Raw genomic sequence first — 21,526 nt, 5'->3', positions numbered from 1 at the left:
AGGACGACCCAATAGAAGGTGTCCCGTATGCATCGACACAACATCGCATATCACCTCGTCTGGATATTTTCCTATGGAAAATGCCACTTTTGCTTGCTTCGTAACTTTGAATTCTCCTCCGTCGTTTAGCCATTACAACTTATAAGGGCTCGGATGGTTCGTCATGGCCAAACCAAGTCGTTCAACAAGTATGGTACTCGCGACGTTGGTGAAACTACCTTCATCGATTATCAAGCTGCACACATTGCCTTGAACGTGACAGCGAGTGTGAAAAATATTTTCTCGTTGTTGTTCTTCCTTGGCACCTGGAATATTCAAACTTCATTTTACAATGAGTATCTCTCCCACGAATGGCATCTCAATTTTATCATCTTCTTCCGAGGGCACTTCAGGTTCGTTCTCTTACTCATTTTCGGACTCGATCTTGGCCACACCACCATCACTCGACGGTTAGGGCATTGACTAGCAATACACCCTCGGCCTTGATACTTAAAACACTTTATATCACGAGCTCGATTTGGAACTGGCTCATTTCTACTCGTACCAGTGTCACCGCTTGATTGATTAGGTTTAGCAGCAACTGATGATTCCTTAGGCCGAATAGGAGTTTTGCTTGTTCCTTAAGTCCATTTGTTGGTAGAAGACGTTGGATAGGTTCGGTTGACACTTTTTCGCTTTAATTGCTTTTCAACCTTTATCGCTTTATGAACCATATCCGTCACTTCAACATAGTGTTGAAGTTCTACGATATTGGCAATATTGCGGTTCAAACCAGCTAAGAATCTTCCCATCGTCGCTTCTCGATCTTCCTCCACGTCGGCTCCTATCATAGCGATCTCTATCTCTTTATAATAATCTTCAACGCTTCAGTTGCCTTGAGTGAGATTTTGTAGCCGTTGATACAACTTCCGGTGATAGTAAGAGGGAATAAAGCGCTTCCGTATGACAGCCTTAATTTCAGCCCAAGTAGAGATAGGCCTTTCGCTATTTCTCTGTCGGCTAGTCACTAGCTGATCCCACCATACAAGGGCGTAATCCAAAAACTCGAAAGCCGCAAGTTTAACCTTTTTGATGTCTGAGTAGTTGTGACACTCAAAGACGAGTTCAACCTTCTTTTCCCACTCTAGGTACACCTCCGGGTCATTTTTGCCTTGAAATGATGGAATTGACATCTTAATGTTTTTGAGATTGTCATCAAGACGATCTAGACCTCGTTGTCTACGGTTTCGTCATTCTTGTTGCCTAACACTTTAAACGGATGAATGATCGCTTTCGGGCTCACTAGGCTCGTATAGATCGTCTTGTTCTAGCCTAGGACGTCCCCATTCTCGTCGTTGGTTTTATGGCTCTTTTACACGTTGTACCTCCTCATTTAAGTGATCCAATTGCTCTTGCGTTGGTTCTATCATTTCTCGGAGCATACGCTGAAATTCTCGGATCATGGCTTGCTAGCCCAAATCAGGGACTCCGCCACCTTGAGTAACATTCCTAACCGGCCGTGGACCAATTCCGTCCATTTGACGTCTCTCGGGACTTCTAGATATGAAAGTTTAATCACACCACAAAAGAACTCACACATCACTCAAAAAGAAAGAAATCACTCAATTTTTGGCTTTTATCCCTTTCAGATGGACTCACCACTCTCTTGCCTTTTACCACTAGGTTTTTGTCTCTCGAAATTCTTCGCAAACTATGTAGACAAATAAAAGAAAACCTTTGAGTCAGTTTACAAAATTGATGTGGTTAGATGAGGAACAATATAGGTTAAAGGTAGGCTGAAGAAAAGAAGGATACCGATTTAGTGTGTAGCATACAACTTTGAGGATCGGAAATATTAGAAAGAATTTAAAAGCAACTTCTAATCACTTTTTTTTTTGAATTTTTTTCAACTTCGAATTTTTTTTTGTTTTTAACTACAAAATGATACTTTCAATGCAATACTTGAATTTCATGAAATAAATTTTTTTTTATTTTTTACTCTTTTTTTATATATGATCCCGGGGTTACAAATATCAGTACTTACCTCAATTTTAACTTGCTCTGATACCAACTTGATACGCACTCACCTCAGATGAGATTCGTGATGTAAGAATTTGCCCGATCGTAAATCGAGTAAGTTAGGGTGTTTCAAAGAAGGTTGATGGAACGAAAGGGGGTTTGGGCTCAAATAGGATAACATGATTTTGGGAAATGATTTAAGGAATGGAAATTGGAAATTCCACTAAGGTTCAAGCAAACACTAGCACAATAGGAGTGTGCTAACCCGTTACTTAGATGAACACTTAATTCAATTAAAGATGGTATAGAAATAAGGTGAAATATTGGTATAGGACCTCGACCCACTATCAAAGCTGATAGGAACCTCGGTATGTCTTAGAACACCACACTTTGGGAAATCAAAGTGATAAGTTCGGAAACAAAGATAGAATGACGCCACAAGGATTCTTGATAAGTCAAACTAGTCTTTGGAGAATATTGAGTGTTGAAAACAAACTCACAAAGTTGATAAAATTCATAAAATGTTCATTAGCCATTACAAGAAGAAAACAATCCCTATTTATAGCTAAAGTATAGCTAGCCGAATGGTCTTTCTTGGCCTTGGAGAATTCAGCTGGAAGGTGCTAGAATCACTCAAGGAAGTTTCTTTGAAGCTTCCCTTTGGCTGATACATGAAAGAACTTATCCATCTCCCTTAACTAGGTTCGGCCGAATGCTTGAAGAGAAATGGGAGAGTGCATCATGAGCTGAACAATCATGTAGCAATTAAATGAAGCTTGGAAAAAGTCAATGGACAGCTCCCTTGGTTCAGCCGAATACTTAATGAAGAAGCATGCCGATTTGTCTTCACTACGCGTCACTCTTAATGGTGGCTGCTGGAATTAGATTTTCATGGCTTTTTCTTTCCACGAAAAAGGCAGCTTCTTTATTGCTCCAGCAACTTCTTAAGGCGTTCATGCATGAAAGGATCCAACAACTTCTTAAATGTTTTGCTAATCATGATAAACCATAATTCATACATATTTTTATCCAATGCTTAGCACATTTTATGGATGATTTTTCCTTGAAATTGGTGAATTGGATGCTCCTAATGCCTTAATTTCATATTTTATACTTAAGTGAGCATAGGAGAGTGAAAGGAACGAGAAACGGGCCAAAAATGGAGAAAATGGGCCAACGTACAAAATCAACATGGCCTGGACCTCCTCACACGTACAAAAGCAAGGAACTGCTCAAGAAAAGTCGATTGATCCATCTCAGAAGTCGGATTCATCATCAAGACTGAAGATCTCCCCTCAATTTCCCTTCAAGAGTTTTGGGTTTTTCTTTTTGTTTTGTATTAATTATTCTTGTGAAATGTTTGCCTTTTTAGTTATGAACTAAAACCCCTAAATACTTAAGGGGAATGAAACCTAAGACAGATCTTGTTATTATTATCTAAATTGTATGATAAATATTTGACTTGTTCTTAATTCTTGTTTTGATATTCCAGGATATTGATTCAAGTTAAGTTCTTATTCAGAGGAGGAATAGATCCTGTCTAAGAGTACATTTGTCATAATTAAGCGGAGTTGATTGCGCGCCTAGAGATAGGGTGACAAGATTTTGCCGGATTAGGGTGAAACCTAATAAGGGGATCCATAGATCAAGTTAATGCAACCCTAGGGAGTTAATTAGAAAGAGATTTCAATTATTCAACCTAGGGTTAGACGTTGTTAGTCTCGAGAGGGATAATAATATAACTTAAGGATTTTTACGAATCAAGTCAAATGAATAAATCGTCTGATTCAGAGTCAAATAACAAGTGAAGTCTAGGTGGATTTTTCCTTCGGTATTGTATTGATTCAATCGTTTTTCCAAAAAGTAATTCCCCAATTTTATTTTCTATAATTTCTTAGTTTAGTTAATTAGTTAGTTAAAACAAACCCCATTATTCTTAGGCTAGATAAATATTTTAAGTTCCTTTGGGTTCGACAATTCGGTCTTGCTAAAACTATACTATTGTTCGTTAGGTACAGTTACCGTCATCGTAGTATAGTTAGTTTCAAGAACGATTCATTATAAATATTTAAAACCGGTCACGAATATCACGTATCAGATCATGAGTTACATTCATTGTGCCGTCCATTGCTTGGGAAAAGAATTCGGCAGCCCCTTATGTTGTCCCATGCATGCTGCTCCTTTAATGTATGTTTGCTGCACATTTATTTTAACTCATTAGTCAACATAATCTTGAATTCGGTTGCAGCATTAATCCTATTAAATTCGGCTGTAACTAATATTGCAACATGCAATAAATTCGATTAAGTCAAATTGGCAACAACTAATTAAATTTGTCCTAAGACCAGACACATTAAATTCGGCTGGACATAAATTAACTCAACAGCAATTTAATTTGTCCTAAACATGACATATTTATTTGTTGTCTCAAGCTAGACATATTTAAGGGATGTCCTAATTTAAACTCATTTTATTTGTAGAAATTAAAATGTCCAGATTTAATTAAATAAGCAAACTGAAGCTAACTAATTTAACTAACTAGATTTTATTCCAGCAATTAAAATACATAAAAATAAATTGAATCAGCTCAATAAGCTTGCTTAAGGCGTCATGAATTTCTTGGGGTTGGTACGAGCTAAATCAACGTGAACAACGTTGCAAAAGGAGCTAATTGGGCTAGTCATTTGATGTTCGGCTATGCCTTCCATCCAAACTCGAGCAATGTAACTAGCTACGGCTTCTTGAAACCTCTTGGCACGGGCTCGAGTAATTGGCCTCAATGGCAATTCTATGGTCTTCATGGGCGAGCGCACATCAGAGGGGGAGGGACATCATCAGTAATGTCCTTTGGCTCATATTGGTCATCAGGCTGAATGAGTCTATACTGATGAGGGTCGAATCCATGGTGCCGCTCTATCATCCGCATGTGGATCATGCTAGATATTTCTTGGGGAGACATCTGGCTTACTAATGTGAGTTTCGATGACATCTCTGGAGTGTCAAAGAGGCTGAAGTGGCGAGCGAGGCAAGTCACATTCGGGCCAAGGTAGATGAGGCCCCTCCTTTGGCGATCTGTCTGGTGGCGAAAAGCAAGCGTTATCAAATATGTCAAATCAAAGACATGACCAATGGCCATGCTCCATAAAAAAAGCATCGGTGGTACGAACTATTCCGGTGCTCTTTCTGTAACACCCCTATCCCGTAACCATCACCGGAATAAGTAAGGGGCATTACCGGACTTGTAACTCATGACAGAACGGTAAAACTTTTTTTTTTTAAGATCATTCATTTGGATAAACACTAAACACAGCCAGGGATAAAATGTAAACTTCTATAAGTAAACATCCACAAGATGCCATTTTCATATGGCTTATATACAATAGTCAAAATATCATTCTACTATATTGTCTATCCTATACATGCCATAAGCTAAGTCTAATTACATAGTTGCCGTAATGGTAGATAGTGTGACGAAGTGCTGATGATCCCCGAACTGGTAGTCAGAATCCACAACCTATAAACCAAAACATGATCGAACAGAGTAAGCTTTTGTAAGCTTAGTAAGTTTTAAGCAAAACAAAGTGTTCTCATTCACTATCATTGGTCATTCATTTCAACTGTTCGATGAAGTTAATCTAGAGCTTCATCTCGAACTATAATATCAATAAACGCATCACTTGGCTGTCACATATATACTTTCGAATGATAATAACCTAGATGGTCAAATATTTCCAAAGCACATTCTTCATCAATTTTCAACTTTCAATAATCCTTTCCACTTGTTCATAATCACATCCATATTTTTAAGTATTTAAACAAGACAAGTACTAAATTACCGTAGGCACATAAAGAACCAAACATATTCCTTATCACATATACGTAAGCTTACAAAACATAATCCTTACCTTGTACTGGCACATCTAGCTGAACCCAACCCATACTCAAATCATAAGGCTTTTGGGCAGAATATGCACTAATACATAAGAATATTTCATCACATACTTCATTATACAAGCATACCATTACCAATTAGATCATTCTCATATTTGGAGTTATAATATTAATCACATTTACCTACCTCTTTGATACTGATAATTCACCTCGAAATCACTCCACCGATGAGTAAGTAGTACATACCTGAACACCTTAAATACATAATACTTATTTGATGGTAACTTATTGCAGATACTCAATACCAAAGTCTTACTTGAATCCTAGCATTTAGCCGTCGGGTCTTTAAAGCTCGGATATAGTACGAGCACGAAGCCTACGGACATTAATCAGGATAATATTCTCGCATAAAGCCTGCGGGGTTTTAACCAGGGTATAGTACTGACACAAATGCCCTTCGGGACTTATCACATTTATACACTTTCACATCCATCACATTGGACATTAGGCCTTATCACATATACACACTTTCACATTCATCACATTGGCCACTCGGCCTTATCACATATATACACTTTCACATTCATCACATTGGCCATTCGGCCTTATCACATATATACACTTTCACATTCATCACATCGGCCATTAGGCCTTATCACATATACACACTTTCACATTCATCACATTGGCCATTAGGCCTTATCACATATACACACTTTCACATTCATCACATTGGCCATTCGGCCTTATCACATATATACACTTTCACATTCATCACATCGGCCATTAGGCCTTATCACATATACACACCTTGTACATCAATTTCATCATAACAAAATTGACTAGGTATACTAGTCATTTACGGCTTATAGCTTCACTTATATACGGATTTGGTACTTTGATTACCAATATTTAATCGATAGCTTATAAGCAACTCAAATAGTTTTATTAAGGTTTACAACATAATCACAAATTCAGCACAAGCTGTTTTTCCTGAGCAACAGTCATTAAATTATTCGTAAATGGAGCTACGAAACTCCAAATGAAGTGCCGTTAATTTTCCCTGAAAATAGACTCATACATATTTTATCCAACAAATTTTCAGAATTTTTGGTTTGGCCAATCAATGCCAGATTTTTCTTCAAGTTTCCACTATTTCACTGTTTGACTATGCTCACCACTATTCACTACGAATCAAATTTCTCATTGTAAAAAATTCAAAATATGTTCTAGTTTATTTCATTTGAAACTAGACTCACTAAGGCATCTAGAATATAAATTTTGTCTTTTAAAAATTTTTGTACAATTTATAATGATTTTCTAAAAACAGAACAGAGGATTACAGTGTCATTCTGCACTGTCTCACACAACTTTAAATATCTCATTATCGGAAATTCCTTTGCTTACACGGTTTCTTTTATAAGAAACTAGACTCATTAAGCTTTAATTTCATGTTTCATTCAGCCTCTAATTCAAGTCCATAAATTTATGGTGATTTTCTAAAGTCACGCTACTGCTGCTGTCCTAAGCAGACTATTTCAAATTACACTTAAATTCCCAAGCTCAAACACTTAAGAACTTACCATTTGAGCTTAGAACATAACATGGCCACATCATATCTTATTAAATCAACTCATCATGTCCTATTATGATTGAATTTACTCAACGTTTAATCACTTAAAACACTTTAAATGCATGTTATGAAAGTAACCGAATGCACATATATTTATACCAAGACATCATATACTTTAAAACCAACTATCAAGGCATAAAGCCGAACCTTCAAAATCAATTATCAATACACGTTCAAACATGCCCTCCTACAAATATACAAGTTCTCCCTTGGTTAAACTAAATCAAGCTTTAAGGTTTGACACATTTAACCATTAGAGAGTTAATCAAATCAGCATCCAATTATTCTATACACCCACCATTAACCGAATCTCATTTAATCGAATTTATTTCTTGACAATTTCATCACATTCGGTCATTGGTAATTTAATCCTATAAAGAGTCAAATTTTACTTCAATTCACTAAGGTGAGGTTATTATAATTTAACCTCTATTTCCGAATGCCCCCTTCTCCATAAAACCATCAAATTTTCAAATTATAATAGGTTCATAACTCATTTAACCACTAATTCCATGCCAAGCATAAAAAGGCCATGGGTTTTACACCTAACTTACAAGACCCTAAAACATAAAGGTTTAATGTTCATCTTTAACACAATTACCACACTTCAAACTAAATTTTCAGCTTCATATATCCCACACCAGATTTTTTTTCCATGCTCAATTTCCATGGCTGAATGAAATTATGCCCTAATTCATGAACTTAAACAACATTGGCCAACTTTCCAAACTCATTTGAGCCATCAAGCACATTTAGTTTGTTCATACTCAACTAGAATCAATTATCCTCCCAAAATCATCAAACATACAAAATATACCCCATTAAGCTCATGACCGATTGCTACATGCTTCATGAACACAAAAATTTTCACATGGGTCTTGTTGCAAGCTTCAAAACCAACCAAAATTCACAACTTTTCAAAGAAAATAACATGAACCTTACCTTATTTGAAGCTTTCTTTTGCCGAATGCCCTAAGCTCAAAGGTTTCTATTTTCTTTCTCAACTCACGGCAAGAAGAAGAAGAAATGGCCTTGTTATTTTCACCTCAAACATGTTTTATTCATTTATTTCATTAACTTTTATTATTTCTATTTTATGAAACCATTTTCTTTAATATAAACAAATATATTATTAACATTATTTACTAACATACAAAGCACAAAATGCCAAAATGTGTTATTCATGCCCATCCTTGCCGTCCACTACCAAGAAAAAGGAATTTTTGACATGCAAGTCCCTCATCCTTCAAACCATGCAATTTTTAGCCACTTCCAATTAACCTATGACATTTTCAAGATTTTTCACATAAGCCCCTTTTTATTTATTTCACATCCAAATGACAAAATTTAAAGCATGAAATTTTCACACATACTTATTCATAAATAATAATAAGCATAAAATATAACAATTAATTATTTTTGTGACTCGATTTTGTGGTCCCGAAACCACTTTCCGACTAGGGTCAAATTAGGAGTGTCACACTCTCTTTTCCCAGTCAAAGTGTGAGCCAAGATAGCATGGATGTAGCGTAGTGCTGAAGGAAAAGGAGTCGCCTTTGAGCGACTTGCGTCATAAGGGACCGTACTTACTGTAAGGTCGGTTCAACAGCAAGAAGGTGAAGCTGTAAAAAGTTCTCAGAAGCCATGAACTCCTCCATGTAGAGGCCCAAAGCAGCTCCAAACTCTGGTACACTCATATGCCTAACTAGTCCACCAAGTCTAAAGATGATAGTCCCAGCCTCATCATGTGTATTCATCACGTGCTATAGATGGAATATAGTGTAAAATTCCAAGGTCAGCTCTGAATATGTGGGATCGATAATTGCGAAGAATCGATCCCACGGGGAAGTATCGAGATGGAATCGAACAAGGTGAGCAAGGTGAACCTGCTCCAAAGAGGTCCAATCAATACAACGGCTCACACCTAGCGGTCGTACTCGAAGAAGCTGAAATAAGTCATCCTGTGGGCTTGACGAGAACCGGAGTAAAGGGTGGCGAGCTTCGATCGAGGCACTCGAAGAGGTTGCGCCTGGTCCCCTCCGTTTCTTCGAAGCGGGGACAGTAGTTTTCTTGCCTCGTGTGTTTGTCATGGTATTCCTGAAAATAACAAAAGTTAAATGGTACCAAATATTTAATCAAAAGTCAAAGGGAAAAAATAGAATCTAAGTAAAAATAAAACTATAGCTTTAAAAAAAATATCTCCAAACACTAATTAAAGCAAAGACTAGCATAATAGGGATATAGAAAAAGCATTAAGGAATAAGAAAAAAAAAAGAAAACTCATGACAAACATTTAACTAAACAGATGAATGCAAATATATGAGAATATGAATACTAACAAAAGTAATAAAATATACTAAACAAAGAAAAAAGTTGAAAGAGTCAGAGAAACAAAACAGAAAAAGTAAAAATTATAATCAAAATGATAATAATAACAAATATGATGAAATAAATAAAGGAAAATTTCCTAAGATTATAATGGGTTAACAATTAAGAAATAACAAATAACCCAAGAAAAAAAGAAACAAATAAGTGAACTAAAATAAAAATGAAGGTAAGGGGAAAAAGAGAGAACCACGGTGGTGCTGCCGATGGTGAACAGTATTGGTATAACTAAGGAGGACACGCCCGTGTGAGGGCTGTTATGAGCTGATAGTGGTAATCGGAGGAGGGCACGGGCGTGGGAGGGTGAGGTCATGTGTTGCGCGGTGGGTGGAGTTATGGTATGATGAAGAGTTGAAAAGGAAAAGAAAATAGAAGGAAGAGATGGGGGAAGGAAGAAAAGAAGGGTGAGCTAGAGGTGGCTGGTCGGTAGGGGGGAGGCTGCGGCGGCTAGGGTTTGGGTGGAATAAGTTTTGAGAAGAAGAAGAAGAAAGTGTTAGGGTTGGGGGGTTTAAAAAGGGGACACGGTCGTGTGTGGCCCGTGTTAGGTTACACGCCCGTGTGGCTCGCGTCCAGCCCGTGTTTATCGCAAAATTTTTATTGCCCAATCGTCACACGGCCTGAGGACACGCCCGTGTGTCCATGCTGTGTAGTGCACACAGTTTTGTCGCACAATCGTGTGCCATGTCCTTCGCTTCTCCCACGCTCGTGTGGTATACCACACGCCCATGTGTCCGAACACACAGCTGTATACCTTGCCCGTGTGGCTCCCTGACTTATTTAAAATTTGAAAAATTAGCTCCAATTCTTACACCGCCTAGGACACGCCCGTGTGTCCAGACCGTATGCTTCACACGGCCTTAAGTATCGAATTTATGGTCGTGTGGCTCGATATTTGGGGAATTTTTAACCCTGTTTTTAAACGGCCAAGGACATGCCCGTGTGTGGGCCACTGTACCTGCATAAAAACACTAAAAATAGTTAAAATAAACCAGTTAGTGGTGTTAGTGCTCGAGTTACCTCCCGAAAAGCACCTATTGAGAGTCTAAGCACGATTTACCTCTCATTCACATAATTACGATAAATCTCGGAGTCGAGACTCCTCTTTCTCACTATCAATTATATTATCCACATAAAGTTTCAGTTGAGTATTATTTACCTTAAAAGTGTCAAATTAAGAATGATTTACCTCGACTGTACTGTATGGGGAAACATTCAGAACCGTGAAGGGAGGCGCTCCGTTTGTATTAAGCTCTAAAGTAGCAATTTAGAGGTCATTTTCATCTAACAATACTTTATCCCCAACCTTAAATTACATTTTTCATCCCTACGCTTATCGAAGTGTCACTTTGATTCATCGGGTGCTTTTGGTTTCTCCTTGACATGTGTTTTCCATTCATCTAGTTCATCGATCTGAAGCCTTCGTTCTTCGTGAGTCGCTCTATTTTTGTGGCATGGATTAGAATGGGGCGCCATCACGTTCTTCCTTGGGGACTCCTGCAAAGAAGTTTGAGTTGTAACATTATTTAAATTAACTGAACTTAAACAATCATCTCGATTACTAGATATTTTAGCAGAATCTCGAGCTTGAAGTTTAATCGTGTCATCACCTACACAAAGTATCAATTCACCTGTGCCAATATCTATGATAGTTCTAGCATTTGCTAAAAAGGGTCTTCCTAAAATTAAAGGCATGTCACTATCCTCTTCCATGTCTAGAACAACAAAATCAATTGGAAATATGAATTTATCAATTTTGACAAGCACGCCTTCAATAATACCCCTAGGAAATCTAATTGTTTTATCTACCAATTGAATGTTCATCCTAGTTTGTTTAGGTTTCCCAATACCTAATTGTTTAAACATTTTATAGGGTATAACGTTAATGCTCGCCCCTAAATCAGCCAATACATTGTTAACATTCAAACTACCAATTAAACAAGGGATCGTAAAACTCCTTGGATCTTTCAACTTGTTGGGTAGCTTATTCTGTAGAATGGCTAAGCAAACTGCGTTCAACTCCACATGCGACGCATTATCTATCTTTCGTTTATTTGCCAAGAGCTCCTTTAAAAATTTCACTGTGTTTGGCATCTGCGAAAGAGCTTCAATAAACGGTAAGTTAATATGTAATTTCTTTAATAATTTAAGAAATTTACCAAATTATTCGTCCGTGTGGTCTTTCCTTGTCGCACCGGGGTATGGCATACGAGGTTTATATTCTCTACCTACTGATTTTTACTCACTGTAGTCTACCTCATCCTTACCTTTACTTATCATTAATCCTTGCATCAGTTCTGGTTCAGGTTCAACTAACCCTTCTTCATCTCGAATAGTAATCGCATTAAGCTGCTTCCTTGGGTTAGTTTTAATATTACTCGGCAAGCTACCTTGTGGTTGTTCGGAAATCATCTTTAACAATTGGCCTATTTGATTCTCGAGCCTTTGGATTGATGCTTGCTGAATTTTAAGAGCTGTCTCGGTATTCTAAAAACGAGTTTCTGCTACTGAGATAAATTTTGCCATCATCTTATCAAGGTTCGACTTTTTCTCTGGCTGGTACAATTGTTGTTGAGAGCCTAGAGGGGTGGTGGTCTTTGATTTCCTTGGCCTCCCCATGAAAAATTTGGGTGGTTCCTCCAACCTACATTGTAAGTGTTTCTATAAGGATTATTTTGAGGTCGAGGATTATTACCCATATAGTTCATTTGCTCATTCTCAATGGTAGGGCCGTAGGATGGATAGTTTAAATTGCTCGTTCTACCTCCACTTGCATCGCACTGCATTACTGGATGAACTTGTAAAGTGCCAAGTAAACCATCAAATTTTCTATTCAAAAGTACCTAATTAGAGAGCATAGTGACTGAATCGATGTTAAAAACATTGGCTGCTTTTGTTGGCTTTGTCGTCATGACTTGCCACTAATAATTATTCAGTGACAACTCTTCTATAAACTTGTAAGCCTCTTCAGGTGTCTTATTATGTATAGTCCCACTAGCAGCTGCGTCAATCATCTGTCTAGTTGAAGGATTCAAACAGTTGGGGAAGTTTGAACTTGTAGCCAAAGGGGTAACCCATGGTGAGGGAACATTCTCAATAGATCCTTGTATCTCTCCTATGCATCATAAAGTGTTTCTAAATCCATCTGCACAAAAGAAGAAATATCATTCCTTAGTTTAGCCGTTTTAGCTGGTGGAAAATATTTTAGTAAAAAATTTTCGGTCATTTTTCCCAAGTTGTGATTGACCCTCGTGGTAACGAGTTTAACCACTGTTTAACTTTGTTCCTCAATAAGAATGGAAACAACCGAAGGCGAATGGCATCGTTAGAAACTCCATTTATCTTAAAAGTGTTGTAGAATTCTAGAAAGTTTTCTAAATGAGTGTTTGGATCCTCGTCCTGCAAACCATCAAACTGAACAAACTGTTGTATAATTTGAATTGTGTTAGGTTTCAGTTCAAAATTATTTACAGTAACAACAGGCTTAACTATACTCGATTCAGTTCCTGTTAATGTAGGTTTAGCATAATCATACATAGTACTAGGGGCAGGATTCTGGTCTACTGGGTTTGCAACAACCACTGGAGGTAACAGATTATTTTGATTATCAGTCATCTCCTCAGTTGTGGTTTGAATATCGTCATCTTGCCCTTCCTCTATGTATCGTAGGCCTCGCCTTATTTCTCTTTGACTTTTGTGAGCTGTGCTTTCGATCTCACTATCAAAAAGTAGAGGTCTTGACGAGTTTCTTCTTGTCATAAACTATAAAAACCTGCCAGAAGTAAATAAAAGAAAATTTAGTAATTTAAGTAAAATAAAATTAAATTGCAATAAAAATAAAAATAAAAATAAAAATGGCTAAAGTAATAAAAATTAAGCGTTCCTAATATCTTAGTCCCCGGCAACGGCGCCAAAAACTTGGTGGTCGTAAAACTAACTAAAAATTCAACTTAAGGTAAGCGCACTTATCGAACAGTAGTATAGTTATGGTAAGACCGAAAAATCGTATCCACGAGGACTAAAAGTACTAGTAATTACTATCTTTTTTATTATCTAGCCTAAAAAATTAAAAGAATGTTTAATCTAAAACTAATTATCTAATTAACTAATATTACGATAGAGATTAAAATTGGAAAATATTTCTTGGAAAACCGATGGAGAAGACAATACCCAAGGAAGAATCCACCTAGACTTCACTTATTACCTTTGAGTTAGACGATTTATTCACTTGACTTAATCCGTAGAAATCCCTGATTTATGTTAATATCTCTCTCGAGACTAAAAATAACTGACTCTAGGTTGATTAATTGAAATCTCTTTCTAATTAAAACCCCTATTGTCGCATTAACTCGATCTATAGATTCCGTTATTAGATTTGACTCTAATCCGGCAGATTTATGTCGTCCTATCTCTAGGATTGCATGCAACTTCGCTTAATTATGAATGATCTACTCTTAAACAAGGACTTTCGCTCTACTGAATAAGCAAATCAAAAACCTGAATTAATATCCTGGAATATTAAAACAATGGTTAAATTCACAATTAAGAATAAGAACAAATATTTATCATATAACTCAAATAATAATAAGATCCGTCTTAAGTTTTATCTCCCTTATGTATTTAGGGAGTTTAGTTCATAATAATAATGAAAAACATCTCAAAATTTTGAAAACAACAAAATATAAAGAAACCCAAAGAACTTCTAGGAAATTGGATGGAAACCTTCAGTCTTGATGTAGATCCTCCTCCCGAGCTGATTCTGATGGCTGTTCTTGAGTATTTTCAGCCTTCTACTCTGCGTGTCCCCTTTAATCCTCTTTTAGGGTGTTTATATAGGCTTTAGAATGCTTCAAAACCCTCAAAATTGCCCTTTTTCGAGTAGGACTAAACTTGGGCTCGACAGGAACACGGCCGTGTGCCATGCCCATGTGAAGGTGCTCAGGCCGTGCACAATTCTGACTTGGATTAATGTCGACACGGTCATGACACACGGGTGTGTGTCTACCCGTGTGAGTGTCACACATAGGCGTGTGGATCACCCGTGTGGAAGTGCCTAGGCCGTGTGAAACACTGATTTAGGCCCAATTTGTCCGTTTTTGGCCCGTTTCTTACTCTTTTCGCTATCCTAAGCTCTCCTGAGTATAAAACATGAAATTAAGGGATTAGGAGCATCGAATTCAATAAAACCAAGGAAAAATCATCCATAAATATGTTAAGCATGGGGTAAAATTATGTATATATTACAGTTTATCAGTTTTTGTTTCACCCCGTTTTGCTTCAATTTAATTTTTGCTACTTATTTTTAATATTTTCAATATTTTTAAAGTAAAGTAAATATTTAAACATAATTATTCAAAAAATATTTGAACATAAAATTTATGAATTTTTTTTATAATACATTTTTACCCTTTTAATATTTATATTTATACTAAGATAAAATGTTAATTTTATATAATAGAACTGGGCAGGATAATCAATTACCATAACCACTCCGTACCTACTATTTAAAAGCATAAATCCACTTCATCCTGCCTCATATCAATTTTTCAAAAAAAAATTTATACTTCATATAGAATGGATCGGTTCGAAATTCATGGAACAGTTCAAGTTTAGTCATCCCTAATGATAAACCCAAATAAAACCATTCATGTTTTAAGCACCAAAAGCCATAAATTTCAATTAAACTCAAACATTTTATGGAATGGCATCCCTTATCAGATGTTTCGACAGGCTAGAGGTATTCACCAGGGGTGTCTGTTATCCTCATATTGATAAACTATAATATATACATATTTTTACCCTATGCTTGACATATTTTTGGATAAATTATCATAATATTTAGTGAATTTGATGCTACTAATCCTTTAAAATCATGTTTTATACTTAGATGAGCATAAGAAGGTGAAAAAAGTAAGAAACGGGCCAAAAACAGACAAAATAGGCTTGTCTCAGTATTTCACACGGCAAAGGCATTTTTACACAGGTAAACCACACGCCTGTGTGAGACACACGGGAAGGCCACACGCCCGTGTGGCATGGTCGTGTCGACTAAAAACCAACTCAGAATTACACATGGCTTGAGCACCTTCACACGGGTGTGCCACACGGCCGTGTCCCTGTTAAGCCCAAATCTAATTCTAATCGGAAAAGGCTAATTTTTAGGGTTTTAGAGCATTCCAAAGTCTATATAAACACCCTAGAAGAGGATAAAAAAAACACGGAGAGCAAAAGGCAGAAAATACTCAAGGACAGCCATTGGAATCAACTCGGAAGCAGGAATTACGTCAAGACCGAAGATCTCCATTCAATTTCTACCGAAGTTTTTGGGTTTCTTTTGTTTTGTTATTTTCCTAATTTTGAGATGTTTTTCCCCCTCATTATGAACTAAACTCCCTAAATACTTGAGGGAGATGAAACCTAAGACAGATCTTATTACTATTTGAATTATATGATAAATACTTGTTCTTATTCTTAATTATGTGTTCTTAATTCTTGCTTTAATATTTCAGGATATTAATTCAAGTCTGATGTGCTTATTCATTTGAGCAAAAGTCCCTATTTAAGAGTAGATCTTCAATAATTAAGCGGAGTTGCATGCAATCCTAGATATAGAATGACATAAATCTGTCGGATTAGAGTCAAATCTAATAAGGGAGTCCATAGATCAAATTAATGAAACAATAGGGGTTTTAATTAGAAAGAGATTTCAATTAATCAACCCAGAGTCAGTTGTTTTTAGTCTCGAGAGAGATATTAACATAAATTAGGGATTTCTACGGATTAAGTCAAGTGAATAAATCGTCTAATTCTGAGGTAATAAGTGAAGTCTAGGTGGATTCTTCCTTGGGGTATTGTCTTCTCCATCAGTTTTCCAACAGTATTTTCCAACATTTATCTCTGTCGTAATCTTAGCCAATTAGATAATTAGTCTTAGTTTAAAACATTCTGTCGTAATCTTAGCCAATTAGATAATTAGTCTTAGTTTAAAACATCCTTTAATTCTTAGGCTAGATAATAAAAAAGATAGTAATTACTAGTACTCTTTGTTCGATAGGTGCACTTGCCTTAGTCAAATTTTTAGTTAGTTTAGTGACCATCACATATCTCTTTGTTTTATGTATGAAGTGGTTTGGTCACAACATTCATTCAACAATTCAATCTGGTTGATGACATCCTATCCGTTTGAGTCATTCAAGTCATTTTATCTTTCATTTCTTTTTTCTGGTGATCTTATTATTTTTTGGAAAAGTAGATGAATATCAAGCTAGGTTGCTTAAATGGAATTTGGAAGATTTTTTTGATTTTTTCAGTCACAGAGTGAATGCGAGGAAATCTAAATTTTATTTTTCTTTAAAGGAGTTAGTAAAGAGTTAGGGTGACACCTTAGTGAGATTTTGAGTTTTTGCATGGTACAAAACCTTGGTTCATATTTGAGAGTTCCTCCCTTTCATGATAAGGTGACTAATAGCACTCTGAGGTTCGTGGTAGATCGGGTTCGTAATAAATTCCAAAGTCGAGAGGCAAGGAAATTGTCTTTAGTTGGTAGGGCCACCCGAACTCAGTCAGTTTTGTTAACGATACACAGTTACTTTATGCAATCTATGATGATCCTTAATGGTCTCTGTGATAAAATAGAGCATCTAGTTCGTCAATGCATTTGGGGTTCATCGAGAGGGAAAAGGAAGATGATGCTGGTTAGTTGGGAGCCTATTTGTCAGCCACGATCCTGTCGAGGTTTTGGTATTAGGCGTTTAAAAAATCAAAATACATCCTTTTTGATGAAGCTTGGATTTAATATTGTGTCCAACTCCAACACTTTATGGATTTGAGTTCTAAAGTCGAAGTATAGGGTTCAAAATAGATTGCAAGAGTCCTTAACCGGATGATGTTCTCTTTTCTTTGGAGAAGTCTTTCTAAAGTCTAGCCACTTGTTAGGGAAAATCTTTTATGGTCAGTTGGGAATGGAAACTTGATCAATTTCTAGCAGAATCCTTGGATTTCGAATTCTGGCCTTTTTGTTATCATATCCCTATACATCCAAATATGGAAATGGAGTGCATGCTTTGTGAAATGGTTACGGAGGAAAGCTCTTGGAATCTTGATCTATTTCGATTATGGGTGTCAGAAGATGTGATTAAGTGTGTAATGAGCATTCCTTCACCCCATCCAGAAGCAGGTTCGAATAGAATCATTTGGGTTTGGTCTTCAAATAGATCATTTTCCTTAGAGAATGCTTATTAGAAAATTTGAGAGGGGTCATGGAATTCGAAGGATGCCATTTGGCAATTCCCATAGAAGTTTCAACTTTCAAGGTCCTTAGAGGGTTAGATATTTTTTTTGCCTCATTCTCAAACAACGTTTACTTACTAACTCGGAGCGTATGAAGAGAAGGATTGGGTCAGATGGTTCTTATGGTATCTGTAGATGTGCCTTTAAAGAAATCTTACGTTATTGTCATGCAATTAAGGAAATATGGACTCGGATGATACTAGCAGACAAGTTTAATACTTTTTTTCTCTGGGGGTTTGCATGAGTGGTTAGCAGCCGACTTACAGAATAAACTTAGAATGCAATTGGAAGGGGTGGATTGGGAATGTTTATTTGGAATGGTTGCCTGGCGCATATGGAAGAACCATAGCTTATTTGTTTTTCAGGGAATAACATGGAGTGCCGAAGAATTGGTTAAAGTTTCATACAGTTGGGCTAAACAATATACCTTATACCATAAGGTAAATATATCTAAATGGTAAGTTTCAAACTCACTTCCACCTTTATCCAAGAATTGGATTCAATTAAACATTGATGGTGCAATAAAAGAGGATTCCGGGTTTGTCAAGATTGGGGGGTTTTACAAGACAGGTATGGGAGTTGGATTATTGGCTATAATCGATTTTTAGGAATATTTTCTATCTTAGATATGGAATTATGGGGTATTTGGAATGTTTTGAAAATTGCATTCGATAAAGGATTCAACAAATTGATAATTTTATTAGACAGTCAAAAGGTGGTACAAAACTGTACAGAACAATCCTACAAAAGGTTTGAATTCTACTTTGGTTAGAAGAATCCAACTGTTATTGCCTAAAATGGTGTATTAGTTGATTCATTATGTCTCTAGAAAATCCAACAAAGAGGCTGATAAGCTAGCTAAAATCACTATTAGTAATAAGGATGGCCTTCAATTATTTGAAATGCCTCCAAAGGAATTTTGGGCATATCTCTAAATAGTTCATTGTAATGTTTTTTCTTTTATCGACAAAAAAGACGTTTAATATTTTTTAAACCTAAAAAATAAAATTGATAAAAGAACCGAAAAATTGAAGAATAATAATATTTTAAAAATTGAAAGAACCGAACTGAAAAATTCATGAAACTTCAATTGGATTGAAAACTCAACCACAATCAAAGAAAACCCCTTCTTTTAATGAAAATCCAATTAAAAACATATTAAATCAATCTTTCAATCTAATCCAAGTAAACAATAATAAAACCCAGCAAGAATCAAAGAAAATCCAATGAAGAACCTAATAAATTTGTGAAAATTAATAATAAAACTTTCAAATTGAGCAACAACACAAGAAAATCTTAACTTCCATTGAAGGGGTTAAGATAGAATTTAATAATGAATTCATAAAATTTATAATGACATGTAATATTTTCTTATTTAATATTATATTATTAATTATCGATCATGATTTATCAAGTTATATTTTTCTTGATGAATTATAAGAGAAAGATAAAACCTAAATAGCAACACTATTAGTATAACTCGAACCCAAATCATACTTATGGCGATGAATACTTTGATTAATTATTTAAAATTTAAAATTTGCCACTCGATTCAATTCTTATGTTGGAAAACATAAACTATGGGAAATTTCCAATTTTTTTTTTCTAGCAAGGTTTTGGTTAGAAGTGCCTAGGATGGGGCCTGGTTGGGCCATGCAAATTATCTATATGAATTTTTTAAGTTCACGTCTGCTCCGACTTAAAAAATGAGTTTATTTTTTTATTTAAGTACGACCTAATTTAAAAAAGATAAATTCGGGCTCGATTTGACCCGTCCAAATTTGATTTTTTAAGATTAGTTTTTATTTAGTTGGATTTTTTTTTTAGGTTTTGGATAATGGGCTTAGTTGTTATTATATTAATGATTGAAAATAATTATAAATATATATAATTGTTATTCAACATATATAATTAATTTGATATTTTTTATAACATAATATATTCGGTCAGAAACAAAAAATTATCTTGTTCAAGGTTTGACTCATATAAAAAACGGGCCTTAAATTTTACCCAACCTATTTTTCGAGTCTCATACTTTATTTAAACCCTTCCATTTTTGAGATAGCCTTTAAATTTAGATGAGTGACCTGACCCATAAGCAAATTTATTTTTTATATAATATGTCAAAGCTAATTAATTCACTTTTTTAAATATCACTCCTATGTTAAACTTAATGTGTGGGTAAACGAAATATTAATAATTATTAATAAAATAATAAAAAATTTAAAAAACTTTATTTTATTGTATAGACAAGCGTGAGGCTTAAGGTCTTGCTTATTTTTTCCATCTTATTTAAAAAAGAAAAAATTCAATTACCTAGATAATTCTATTAATATATTATTTTTGTTATATCAATTTTATTTGTTTATTTTTTAATCAAATTAACTCATAGTACCAACTCGATTAAGCATTTTATTTATAGTATATAAATGATATGTAGATATAAATTGGGTGAGACATTAACTCTCGTAGTTCCAACTTGATAAGTAGTTTACTTTTATAGTATATAGATGATTTTTTTTAATAGATTACAATAATAAGATAAAATCTAAACAACTAACATGATTAATGCGACTTGAGCCCAGGCTAGACATGGAGTAGTGAACATCATTAACTATTAGGCCATCACATAAGGTTCAATATATAGATAATATTTAGATATGAAGTGGGTAGAATATAAAATATGCATTTGCTTGAAAAAATATCTACTAAAAAATTAATCAATTTCCCGTCATCTTTGATGATAATAGTTCCTTAATTAATTTTCAATTAAGAATGGGATTAATAAGAAAATATTCAAATTTCTATGTTTGAAAAAAGAAGTTAGACTTAACTGATTAAATTTTTTAATAAAAAAAAAAGAATCTTCTGGAAAAGAAAAGAAAAAGAAAGAAACGACACATGTATGATTTATATTTTATTTTGGCAACATTGAATTATTAATTTCCACATCAATTCTTGATTTAATAATGTTTTTCAATCTATATGGCTAGCAAGTATATGCTTAAAGAAATACAAATATGATGACTTTTTTTAAATAAGATAGCATTATTTATCAAAGCTTTTCGTTAACATTAGGTATTAAATTATGGGTAAATTTTTGTTTTTGTCAGTTAACTAGAACAAGTTGCAATTTGATTATTGAATTATTCAAAAGTTTTTATTTAAGTCATCGGGCTTTTAAAATCGATGTTATATGGTTTTATCTATTCATACTATCTGCACCAATTGAAAGCTCTTTTTTCTCTTCTCTTCTATAGTTCAATTTCTTTTCATGGGACAATTTTGGACATTAAAAATCTGCGAATCAAAATTTCAACAACTTTTTTCTCC

At 35.2% G+C, this 21,526-nt stretch overlaps 1 non-coding gene across 1 annotated transcript; it reads left to right on the top strand.

Annotated features, from left to right (window-relative positions):
• Positions 1 to 12,975: 12,975 nt before the first annotated feature.
• Positions 12,976 to 13,082, top strand: LOC121208763 (small nucleolar RNA R71). The gene has a single exon (XR_005903888.1). It is a non-coding gene; the product is annotated as a small nucleolar RNA R71 (small nucleolar RNA).
• Positions 13,083 to 21,526: the final 8,444 nt, after the last annotated feature.

This window comes from Gossypium hirsutum, chromosome A10, assembly GCF_007990345.1.
Source record: "Gossypium hirsutum isolate 1008001.06 chromosome A10, Gossypium_hirsutum_v2.1, whole genome shotgun sequence".
In the NCBI taxonomy this organism is placed as follows: domain Eukaryota; kingdom Viridiplantae; phylum Streptophyta; class Magnoliopsida; order Malvales; family Malvaceae; genus Gossypium; species Gossypium hirsutum.
Note: the sequence above shows the minus strand (reverse complement) of the source record. Positions and strands in the feature narration are given on the sequence as shown.